The following is a 12,328-nucleotide window of genomic DNA, read 5'->3' on the forward strand; positions in this document are numbered from 1 at the left end:
TATTTAATCTCATTTGGAATTATCAATGCAAATTTCAATAATTCTCAACGTCTATGTTTATGGAGCGGATCACATCTAGGTGAATCTGAACTACTTATTTTTCTTTTCGGAACATTTTCAAGTTCACTTTTGGGGTTACCTAGGATTATGGATATTGTTTATGTGAGAATTGGATGCTCAACGGACATATAAAATCTCTAGCTCTACTATAGTTAGCTTGCTTTTCGATGGATATTTATTGCGTTTGGTGTTGAAATATGGCTGGAAAACATACGTATTGAAGTATTTATACTGATCATGAATACAAATAAGCTTTTTAGTTACCAAAAAAAAAAAAAACACATAAGTTTTTTCGTGTTCTTTTTTTTTGCTAGTAGTATTTCTTTCGCCGCCGGCCTCGACATTTGGGTTGCTTTAGCCCAACCTCATGCTTTGTTGCCCACTCACTCATACAAAATAAAAATAAAAACATAAAAGTACCCAATATATATATATATATATATATATATATTTACATTGTTTTTTAGCTTGAACAATTTCAAAAAAATCAACATCAAAATGACCCTGGTTATAGTGCTTTGGAATTAGGACGATCCGATTCAAAGAAAACAACCTTTCCTTTGCATTTTTTTTGAAGCAAAACTTTCAATTGAGTCGTCGACTCATCGTACTTTACTTGTCCAATAACTCGGGGCCCGTTTCGCTAATTTTTGGATTTTTGGGCTTTTTAGTTGATATTTGTAAGAGAATAAACTGTCTCAAAAAACATAAAATTTAAAAATCCCCGAATGCCCAAAAATGCTCTTAGTGGAACGGTGCCTCATTTTCATTGACATCATAGCCAATCTCGTTAATCTCTCTTGCGAAATGGTAGTTTGTCGATAAAAACAAAAGCCGTGTTAGCTCACTCGAAATATTTTAACTATGGTTTTTTTTAATCAAATTTAAAAACATATCACTTTTATACATAACTGTTGTGTTTGTTAAACCAAAACCAAGGAAAAGTATTCTGCTATTCTGAAAACCTTTTTAATATTTATATCTTACCGTTAAATTTTTTTTTGGTTGCCCCAGCCTGGGAGTTGCCCAAGACCAAGGGTTTGTGGGGCTTACCCAGGACCGGCCCTGACTTCTTTTTCCTTCTTCTAATTTCTTAAGAGCTGAGCCATCATCCCAATAATTCCATTTCATTTTCAGGCCCACAAGTTAATTCCTACAGTTTTTCCATGTCCTATTCCGCCTTTTATTCTGCTACTACCTTTATTTCCTCTTTTGAGCTGGTTTTATTTCCAAAAAGTCGGAAATTACTTTTTTCAATAGTTTCATTTCATCGTCAGGGCCCAAAAGTTTTGTTTGCTTTCTTCCCAATAACCATAGCTTTTTGTGCATGTGGACCATCTGATATAGGAAAAGTAAGGTCATAATTACCCCCAAAAATGGCAATGGAATCAAATTTTACCAGAGCCTTTTTCACCATATTAATTAGCACAAACTAGAAGAAAAAGAGAGAAACTTTTCTTAGGCTCTGGGCTGTGCATCATGTCTCATCTTGCCCCGTTTATAAACATCCTTTATGCTTGATACTGTAACCTTACCTTTACTTCTCTATTTTCTTTCGATTTGGCTTGTCGGCAGTCCCCTTATGGGGACTGTACTGTACCGTATAGTTGGCCAGATACCGACTTGTACCAAGTTTATTTCCATGATTGAAACCGTTCATATCGTAGAGCTCGTCGAATACTTTAACCACATCAAAAATCATGCTAATCGAATATTTATTAATACCTAATTGGAGTTACTTTTTGCTTTATTAAACTAGTGTTGATAGGTTTGATCCAGTGTGGCCATATCCATTTTCAGAAACATAAATGTGACCCTCAAAAATCATGCTAATCGAATACTTATTAATACCTAATCGGAGTGACTTTTTGCTTTATTAAACTAATGTTGATAGGTTTGATCCAATGTGGCCATATCCATTTTCAGAAACATAAATGTGATCCGATCAAGAATTAAAAGGGTTTAATTAATATAATTTTTTGACATGCTTGAAGTTCTTGACGAGCTCTACGACATGAACAGTTCCGATCACGAAAATAAACTAGGTACAAGCCAGTATCCGGCCAACTACACAGTGCAATCCGACAAGCCAAGTCCTTTTCTTTTTCCTTTTTGTGTCTACATATGGTTTGGAATCATAGACTATTGAGAAACCTCAAGTTGGTTGTCTCATTTCTCTCCCCATAGGTAACTTGAGTTTGAGTTCCACACGAAGCAAGTTTGGGGTTCAGGGCAATGAATAGCCTCTGAACCCCCCGTTAACTAATATACTAACACCCCGCTAACTCTCACCGATGTATACTATATGACAAAAAAGAAAAAAGAAAAGAAAAGAATCATAGACTATCTATCTTACAACGTAACATTACCTTGGTGGAGACTAAAACGGATACTTCAAATGTCATTCATCCTATCAACACTCCTAAGAACACCCATCATCTCTACATGTTAATTGTTGACTGCAGGTTCTTTTTGCACCAGTTGGGCGACCCACTGTTGAGGCATGTCATGAGGGAAGGAAACAAATGTGCTGATCTTCCAGCAAGATGCAAGATCACATTCCCGGCCCCCCTTATTTAGCGTATCTTTTAATTCCGTTTTGTATTAAGTCTCAATTTCTAGAGGACATGAAGAGTGTTACTGATCCCCGGACCTTGTATTCCACTTTCGTAATTTAATCTATTTCCGTTTTACCCAAAAAGGAAAGAATCATAGACTGTCTGCATTATAGAAGTCTATGCTGTTGTATGATTAGAAACCAGAGATAATTCATACTTCTATAGTTGCTTTCCAATGTCTTATCACAAACAACGGTCTTGGCATATTTTAAGTTCAACTTTAAGTGGAATTCAGTATAAATAAGTTTCATAATAATGCGTCAAAAACCAAATCCAACTTTAAGCCACAATCAATTAGGGTGCGCGGCTACATGGATTGGTTATCTCCGTAGAGTTCTGCACATCGTGTTCTATGATATCCAAGAAATTTGAGTCTTTTTTAAATTACTGCATCTAAAGTCAATTTTGGTTAGCTCTTCCCATTAGTGCTACTATTTGCATTAATCATATCACTATTCCAAATTGCCGCAACGACTAATCTACGATAAACATGTGTGCGTAAATTGACCTGCACACATGATTATAAAAAGAAGAAGAAGAAGAAGAAGCAGCATGTCTGAAGTACATGAAGTTATAGTTGTATTCATTTTCAAAAAAAGTTATAGTTGTATTTGTCTAATTTTCTCCAAATCCTGGATGGATGTGAGCGGCTGATTAGTTTTGTCAAGGTATAATAAATTAAACGAGAACATTATTTTCTCTGTTTGGTGCATATTGTTTCATTTTTTATTCTGAAAAGACGGTCACAATTTTATATGGTGAAAGGTCCTCTAGAGATAAGAAGTGGAGTATTAAGAAACAGGAAAGTCTTTCTTTGGTGCCTCCAAGCCAATAAAAAATAAAAAGTAGAGTGATTTTTGTACTTTTCAAATTATTAATCGCACTTTTCTTAAATCAACTACTCTTAGAAGTGCGGTTAACAATTTGAAAAGTGCGAAAAATCAACTCTAAATTGATTTTTGCACTCCTCAAAATAAATAATTTGAAAAGTGCAAAAATGACTCCCTAATAAAAAAAATACCGTGTCAATTCATCTTATTTCATCAAATCCAGAATGTAATTTACACGGATCCAAAGGCCGGGGATAAGGGAGTTTTATAATCTCTGTATTTTCGTTTCGGATGTTTTGGGTTTCGCACAATGCCAAACGTATGGACATACATAGTCACATTTTTCAAAGCACCGAATAAAAAACATAGAGAAATGATAATACCAAAACTGTTTTTATTTGTGTCAAAATTCTAGTGTACAAAAGGCTTATAGCATTGCAAATGGTACAAAACTTTTATGAACTAGAGTTTTGACACCAACAAAAACGATTTTGACACCAACAAAAATAGTTTTGACATTATCATTTCCCAAAACATAACTAGTTACTACTTTCTTTTCTGACACAAACAAAATTTGTAAATTAAAGGTCAAGTACATAGTTACTAAATTAGTCATATTATTCGTATGAACCCTTTTATAACCGCCGACAGTAATTTCACCGACCTTGCACCGATAGCCACGTCTACTGGTCTCGTACGTAAAATCCGAGCCATAAACCGAGTAGCTCCGCGAAAAATCAACTTAATTCGGTATGTGTAGGTACTCGATCCAATCTTCGCATTTTTCATTCAGATTACAGAGATCGGAATTTCTGTGCGGGACACGGTAACAATCCGGATTTTCGACCCTATTTTTTTTTTAAAATAATAGAGTTAATATTATTAATAGCATTAATAATATCATAAAAAAATGTATTATTAGTAATAATAATATATATTTTTTTCCTTATGGATATATACAAATATAATTATCTTATCTTAATTATCTTACTATTATTTTTATTTTTTTATTTTTTAAATTACATGCATGCATGCATACAAATTCCTTCCATCTCTCCATCTCCTATTCAGTTTCTACTTCCTCACTAGCCACAAATTCGTCCGTATTTCCGTCCATCTCCTAACCCAAGAGGTAGAGTTTTAATTAAATTCAATTTCGTCACCCTCTTCCAAATTCGTCCATAAATACCCCATCACTCCGACCCTAGGGCATACCACAATATTCTCCACGCCCCACCAGTCCAGAAGAGAGAGAAAAATTGGAGAAAATCGAACTCCAATCCATGGAATTCTAGAGAGAGAAAGAAAGAGAGAGAAAAGCGGGTTTTGTACCGACACCCGAATTGATCATTCCAATCACATCTCTCAACCCCAAGCATCCCCAAGCTTCATTCAATTCGAGCCCAAGGTCCCCCGATCGCCAAAACTGAAGTCGTCTTCCCCAAAATTTCAAGTTTCATTTTAAAATCAATTCGGCCCGAACCAAGGTATTATAATCCATTCCAAACACTCCTCTAAGTATATTAAGTGTTTTTAAGCCTAACCCTATGCCCTAAATGGACCCATGCATCAAAACCGTGACGAAAAACCAAAAAAACCGAATCTGGACCGTACCTTGCGGCCGCAACCTGCGGACCGCAAGAACCAGTCGCGAGTTTGCGGCTGGGCTCCCCACCGCAAGGTCAAACCAGTCAGACCTTGCGGTTTGACCTGTCTCGTTTCAAATCGAATTTTCGACCTTCCGAACATTGTTTTTGACCCCCGAACTATTTTTCCTAGACTTTTCACACCTCAAAGATCATAACTTGTTAAGATCATATTTTTTTATTTAATTATCTATTTATTAAATTATTTATTCGTTATCTATCAAAGTTTACAAACAAAAAATCTTTGCGACCTTCCAAACAACGTTTTAACACCCAAACTAATTTTTCCTAGACTTCTTGCATCTCAAAGATGATATCTTGTTAAATTAATATTTTTTTTATTTAAATTACTATTTATTGTTATTTCTATGGCGTTTCCGATCAAAAATTCTTTACGACCTTATAAACGTTATTATAAATGCCCGAATAATTTTATTTCGACTCTCTATATTTTGAAGATGAAATTTTGTTAACCATAACATATTTTAATTTGTAAATTATTTATTATCGATTTACTTCACTTTCGGCCACTTTATTTAACGTCTTCATTTAAAATAATCCCGCGACCCTCCGAACCCAACTTTTGATACTCAACTGGTTGCATAGGACCTCTCGGACTCTTAATCAGATCACGTTAATTATTTTAATATTTTTACCTAATTAATGCATTAAATTAGTTTTTAATTAATCTAATTACTTAGAAATAATTAATGAGAGTCTAGAAAAATATTTTTTTTAAATTTTGTTAAAAAGCTCTTACTTATTATCATCTTGGCCATACGAGATTAAGGGCAACGACCCATTCATAAAAAGTTGCATGATTTATATGCTTATTATGTATTTCAATTATCATTGTGATTATTTGTATACTGCTCCGATTTGTGATTTATATGTTAGATTGAAACCTAGAGATATGGGGTGGTATGCAAATAGAGTTCACTTAGACGGTACTAAGTAATGGGTAAATTGAAAAGTTTATTTTTAGATCTGCCTGCAGGTAGGATTTTGAGATGTGATGAGTTGGATGTGATGATTTGAAACTGACAAAGTAAGCCCAGTGATGAATTGAAACTGGCAGGAGTCCAGTAATGATTTAAAACCTGGCAAAGTAAGCCCAGTGATGTTTTGATAAAACCTAGCGGATAGGGCTAGAGATATTTTCTGATGATAAAACCTGGCAAAGTAAGCCCAATGATGTTTTGATAAAACCTGGCGGATAGGGCCAGAGTTATTTTCTGATGATAAAACCTGGCAGGTGGTCCAGCGATATTTTGCGACAGTAAAACTTGGAGGTTAGTCCAGTAATGTTTTGCGATGATAAAACCTGACGGTTGGTCAGTGACATTTCACGACGATAAAACCTGACGGTTGGTCAGTGATGTTTTGCGATGATAAAACCTAACGGTTGGTCAGTGACGTTTCACGATGATAAAACCTGATGGTTGGTCAGTGATATTTTGCGATGATAAAACCTGGCAGGTGGTCCAGCAATATTTTGTGTTAATAAAACCTGACAGGTGGTCCAGCGATGTTTTGTGATGATAGAATTGGTGAGGTTAGTCCAGTAATGTTTTGCGATGATAAAACCTGACGGTTGGTCAGTGACATTTCACGACGATAAAACCTGACGGTTGGTCAGTGATGTTTTGCGATGATAAAACCTAACGGTTGGTCAGTGACGTTTCACGATGATAAAACCTGATGGTTGGTCAGTGATATTTTGCGATGATAAAACCTGGCAGGTGGTCCAGCAATATTTTGTGTTAATAAAACCTGACAGGTGGTCCAGCGATGTTTTGTGATGATAGAATTGGTGAGAACCCCGTGGTGATTTTGATGTGGTGATTAAGATAGGCAAACCCTAGTTATGGTCTGGGCATAACTAGATTTTCCTTATTGTTAGGTTATCGGTCAAATGTGAATAGATTTATAGGTATTTTACTTTTCTGCATTGATGATATATTGTTACCTGCTAGCTATAATGTAAAGGATGGGTGATTGGGTTGGATTATATTACGGAGTGAACTTTTTCACTCAGGCACGGATTGTCTGGCATCCGTGTCATCCTGAAGGAGGGCGATATTACCTAGAGATGAATCTGGAGATGGAGACTGAGCAAGTATACGCTTGGGGTCCGCATCAATCCTAGAAGACGGCTTTATTATTTTGTCTAAATTATTACCATGAAGACTATTTTCAGTATTCCACTATGGTTTGTAATAGATGAATCTTTAGGGTGAATTATCTGTTTGAGATTTAGAATTTAATTTAATAAATTTAAAAAAAAAATTTAATACCTCCGATTTTATTTCCGAAAATCGGGGCGTTACAGACACGTAGTAAAGCCTCGTGCGGCCGTCGATGCAAGGTCGGTGAAGCTACCATCGGTGGCCATAGCATTTTCATACTCATATAATTATTTAATTCGTAAGTTCCCAAGCACGAGCTTAGGCCATCCACAATGGTATAATAAAAAATGAATAACTAAAAGTTGACACATCAGCTTTTGATTATTCATTTAAGAGGTTGCTAAACTTAACAATGTTGAGATCTACAATAGTCACTTTTAGTCTATAATCAAAATAAGGGGTCCACTACAATTTCATTCTCTCTCTATCTCCTCCTCTGTTTCCCGCCATTGACTTCCATCGATTACGGATTTTTTTTGGGCAAAAATATATTGATTCCCTCCCTCAATTTTGGGGAAAAAAATCGGTTCCTTCCATCCCTCCTATTATGAATTTTTTTGGGAGGAAAAATCTATCGATTCCCTCCTTTATTTAGGAGGAAATAAGAGGATTCAGAGCTTCCCCTCCCATTCTCCTTCCCTCTTAATGGAATTTTTGAGCACCTCTCCTTCCCAAACGATGGAATCAAAGTCACAATTCCAAAGCCAAATGGAAGAAACTCAAAAGAAAACAAGGAAAACAATTTATGAGTGAAAGTGAAGAAGATATAAAGTATGTGAAGAAGAGAAGAAGAAAATATCAGTTGAAATACGCTTGTATACAAATTTTGGAACCAATTAACTTATGTGGTGTTGAGTCCACAAATTTTGATTATTGAAAAAGATTGTTAATTTTGGTTTTCCAAACCCAAAATTTGATTATTTCTAAGAATGTTACTAAGTTTGATTATACCATTGTGAGTCATTGTTTACATAAATATTGTTAACTTTAAAAACAATTGACTTTTGATTAGAGGTGGCAAATGGGTGGGTTAAAACAGGTCAAGGGTCGAATATGGGCAGGTCAAATACAAGTCTAATAGTAAATAGGTTGAAACAGGTCGGGTCGAATACGGGTCAAGTCAACCCCAAACCCGCCCCCCCCCCCCCCCCCCCCGCCCCTCTTCTTCCCCGCAAAGAATCCTAATCAATTTTTCTATCAAAATTTTGAACGGGTGTTGAAATTAGTAAACGTATGATCTAATCTCTCTTCTCTTTTAAAAAAGCGGCATATGAGTGTAGTCGGAATGGCCGCACTACGCGTGTAGGTGCACTACAGCACCCCAAGTTAAGTGACTTTTTTTCTTGTTTCTATTATTTTTCGCAACGGTTCCAGGGACACTTAAAAAAACCCTCCAAATCTTAATCTCATAGTTCCCAATCAAATTTTGATGATCCGAGCCGCTCAATGTGTTCAGAACGTGATTTTAAGGGTGCCCACGAGAAACTGGCAAAAAACCTAACCGGGAAGGGCTAGATTGGAGCAATTTTTTATTGAATCGTTCAATAAAGTTCAATAAAAACCTATTCAGATGAAGCCCTTTCTGGTCATTTTTTTTGCTGATTTCTCGCGGGCACCCTTAAAATCACATTCTGATTACATTAAGCGGCTCGGATCATCAAAATTTGATCGGGAACTTGGGAGGGTTTTTTTAAGAGTTTTTTTAAGTGTCCCCGGAACCGCCCCGATTAATTTTTTTTTGAATATGTTTGTTAATTTTGTGTTAAACTGTTGTGACATATTGATTCGTCTCGTCGGGAGGAATTGGAAAAGTAAAAAATAATGATCGGCAAGAGTGGGTCGTTGCGTGCCAATCGGGGAACAGACTGGGAACGACTCTTTGCGAGACATTCTCCCATCGTCAACAGTCAACTCAAAACTAGTATGGACAAGGGGTTAATCTGACTGTTTAATTAAAACAAAGCATTGCGATGATCTATGTGGATGCTCACGCAATGTAATTTCTGTCAAGTGCTCTGAGTGTCAAAGTGAACACGAGAGGCACTTGTGTATATATACATACATATATGTATACATGCGGTGAATAACGAGTGGTAATAAATTGCACAATAACGACAAATTGCGCTATAACGAGTAATAAATGTGGGAGCCAAAGTGATTATTCATCCAATATTCACGTAAACAAACATTACTCGCATTGAAATACGGAGTATAATAGTACTATAATTGAAGAGGATGTCGACAAAGAGGAGGTGCGGACGAAATGAAAGGAGATGTGAAAGGGCCGTGAATGTAAAGGATAAGAAAACTTCTGGATAGAAGTTCAAGAGTAAAACAACTCTTGTGCAGAATGAGTTTTTTTAATTCAAACCCATGTAAATATGGATTTTATATGAGTTGTACCTATATCAACCTATTATGTAATATGGGCGGGTTGAGTTTGGTTATAAATAGACAGATTAGGCGGATTAAAAAAATATGAGTTGAGATTGCCACATCTATTTTTAATTATATCACTGTGAATGGCTTTAGATTTTGTCTTACCATTTCTAAGGACTTATTTATTAGACTAGTCCCAACAAATGGATAGTGACTTGAATTATAGAGACCTGGATCGATGAATAATTGAGAGAGAGAGAGAGGAAAACGGAATAAGTACTATTCGACAAACAATAATTGATATATATATATATATATAAATATATCAATTAAAAAGTTAGCACCTACAACTCGAACAAAAGATCCCAATGAAAATGCACAACACTAACCAGATACCGAAACAAAGCCTGACAAACAATAATTATAAGCACGAACAATTCCTTCAAGAAAGAAATGAAAAGAAAATTACTTATACCTACTTGCATAATACAGTATATAATATATAGTAATACAATAAAACTAAAGGAAGCAAGGTTGTTGGGTTGGGTGGCAAATTGTACAATTAGTCAAGCACTAAAATAAGTGGGGTTGGTTAGTTGGAATTATTAGCCGACACAATTAAATCCAATTGTGGCTTATTAGAAATTACTAACAAATTCTTTAAAAAAAGGCATGTCCACGCGAGTGATTATTCAGTGCTCCTGAGCCCCCCCCCCCCCCCCCCCCCCCGGACTTTTTTCTTTCACTTTTTGTTCTTCGTAACAAAATTAATTTTATATTACAATCGGTATGAAAACATACACTTTGTGGTTAAACCCTCAACCCACACTCCTAAAGTATCACAAAATGGTGCTCCAGGCACACTTAATAGTTTCTTCCAATCTTGAGTTTAGGTTTCCCCTATTGTCTAAACAAACTAAACGGGCTAAAGTCCACAAAAACATGAATTTTGAGACTCATTCTCCTCACATACATTAACTAAAACTTCATTTAACAAAAACAACTTATCTATAGACCTTAAGCTATAGACAAACTTTTAAGGAGAAACCAAGCAATAATTCTAGGACAAACTGAAGTGAATTTTATGAACCACCATTTATGTAAGTAGAGAGAGCATTGTGAAGTAATTCTCCTTAATTACTAACATATTCACCATTCACTGTCTTGTTCCACAGTTCCAGGTTCAAATGAGTTACTAAAACTCAAAACCCTCCCCCAAAGGATTACACCACGACGCGGTGCTCAAAGCGCTTCTTCACCACACACGTCGTGCTCCATGCGCTTCTTCAACATACATCGGTATAAGCTCCACCACTAATTGTGTGGTTCTCACATATAGCTCCCACGCTAATGTATAGTGAATAAGATACTACCTAGAGCACACTAGTAATCACTCCAAACAAAGACAAGGAAATAAACGAGGGTCGTAATTACTACTACTTCATTATGCCATAAAAAGAGACCCAAAAGAGAGGCAAACAGTTCCCACTGTACAGTTCCTCAAATAGAAAGGCATCTTGAAGTTGAAACTATTGATGGAGCCTTCCAACTCAAATTAAGTTTATGCCCTCAAGTTACATTTGGTACTGGGAAATCATTTGTAGAATAATTCACCACTTTTATCTCAAGGATTACCCTTTGGGTTTGGATTTTTAGGGAAGTTTTTGAAAGTAATAAGTGAAGAGAGATAGAAAATTTATTGAAAACCGTGCCTAAGAGTTTTAAGACCCTAAAACGAACAAGGCCCGTGTAGAAAATTTGTTGCTCATCAATCTTCCAGAACCTTCTCCATTCTCTCACTGTCAATACAGAGAATCATACCGAAGGTAGGTAGTGCACACGTTATCAAGAATAGCAATGCTATACAGATATAATATATAAACAGGCTTTTTGTAATTCTTTCTATTTCGCTTGACTTTTCTATAGTAAAATTTATGTTTGCAATCAACTATCCGTTGTTAATTACATAATCTACAAAAAGCTATTGAAATCAGAATTAGAGAAAAAACTATGTAAACTTTGTTGGCTAGTGACTAGGGATGTAAAAGAGTCGAGCCGAGTGGCGCTTTATGCTACTCAAGCTTGGCTCGTCATAAAATTGGTTGGGTCGACCTCGAGACGAGCTGAAGAAGTGCAGCTGGAGCTCAGTTCGCCCTAGCGAGCCGAGTCTCTAGCTGCTCGCAAATGGCTCGGTTCGTTTACAGCACTGGTAGTGACCACACAACTGCAATCACAACTACAAGATCGAGCCAATCATAGTCAAGCAAAAATTGATTTATGTATTATACTGTCGAGTTTCTTGGAAAAAAAATTCCTTTTCGTTATAGGCCATAGGACTCCTATTTGGTTGTGCGGCAAATAGGTAAATATCCTTTAACTGTTTCATAAAATTGATTGTCGTGAAATTATACAATAGTCCGGGAGTACCGTCACGTGGTACTCCGGACCACTTTACAATCACATATTCCTTTGGAGTCTACCACTAAATGTATGGATCTCATATGAACATGTGGTTGTAAAGTAGTCTGGAGTACCACGTGACAGACTACTGAATAATTACTCTTGATTGTCCAGATTGAGCAATTCTCATGCTACTTGTGCATGAT

This window comes from Rhododendron vialii, chromosome 9a (assembly GCF_030253575.1).
Source record: "Rhododendron vialii isolate Sample 1 chromosome 9a, ASM3025357v1".
In the NCBI taxonomy this organism is placed as follows: domain Eukaryota; kingdom Viridiplantae; phylum Streptophyta; class Magnoliopsida; order Ericales; family Ericaceae; genus Rhododendron; species Rhododendron vialii.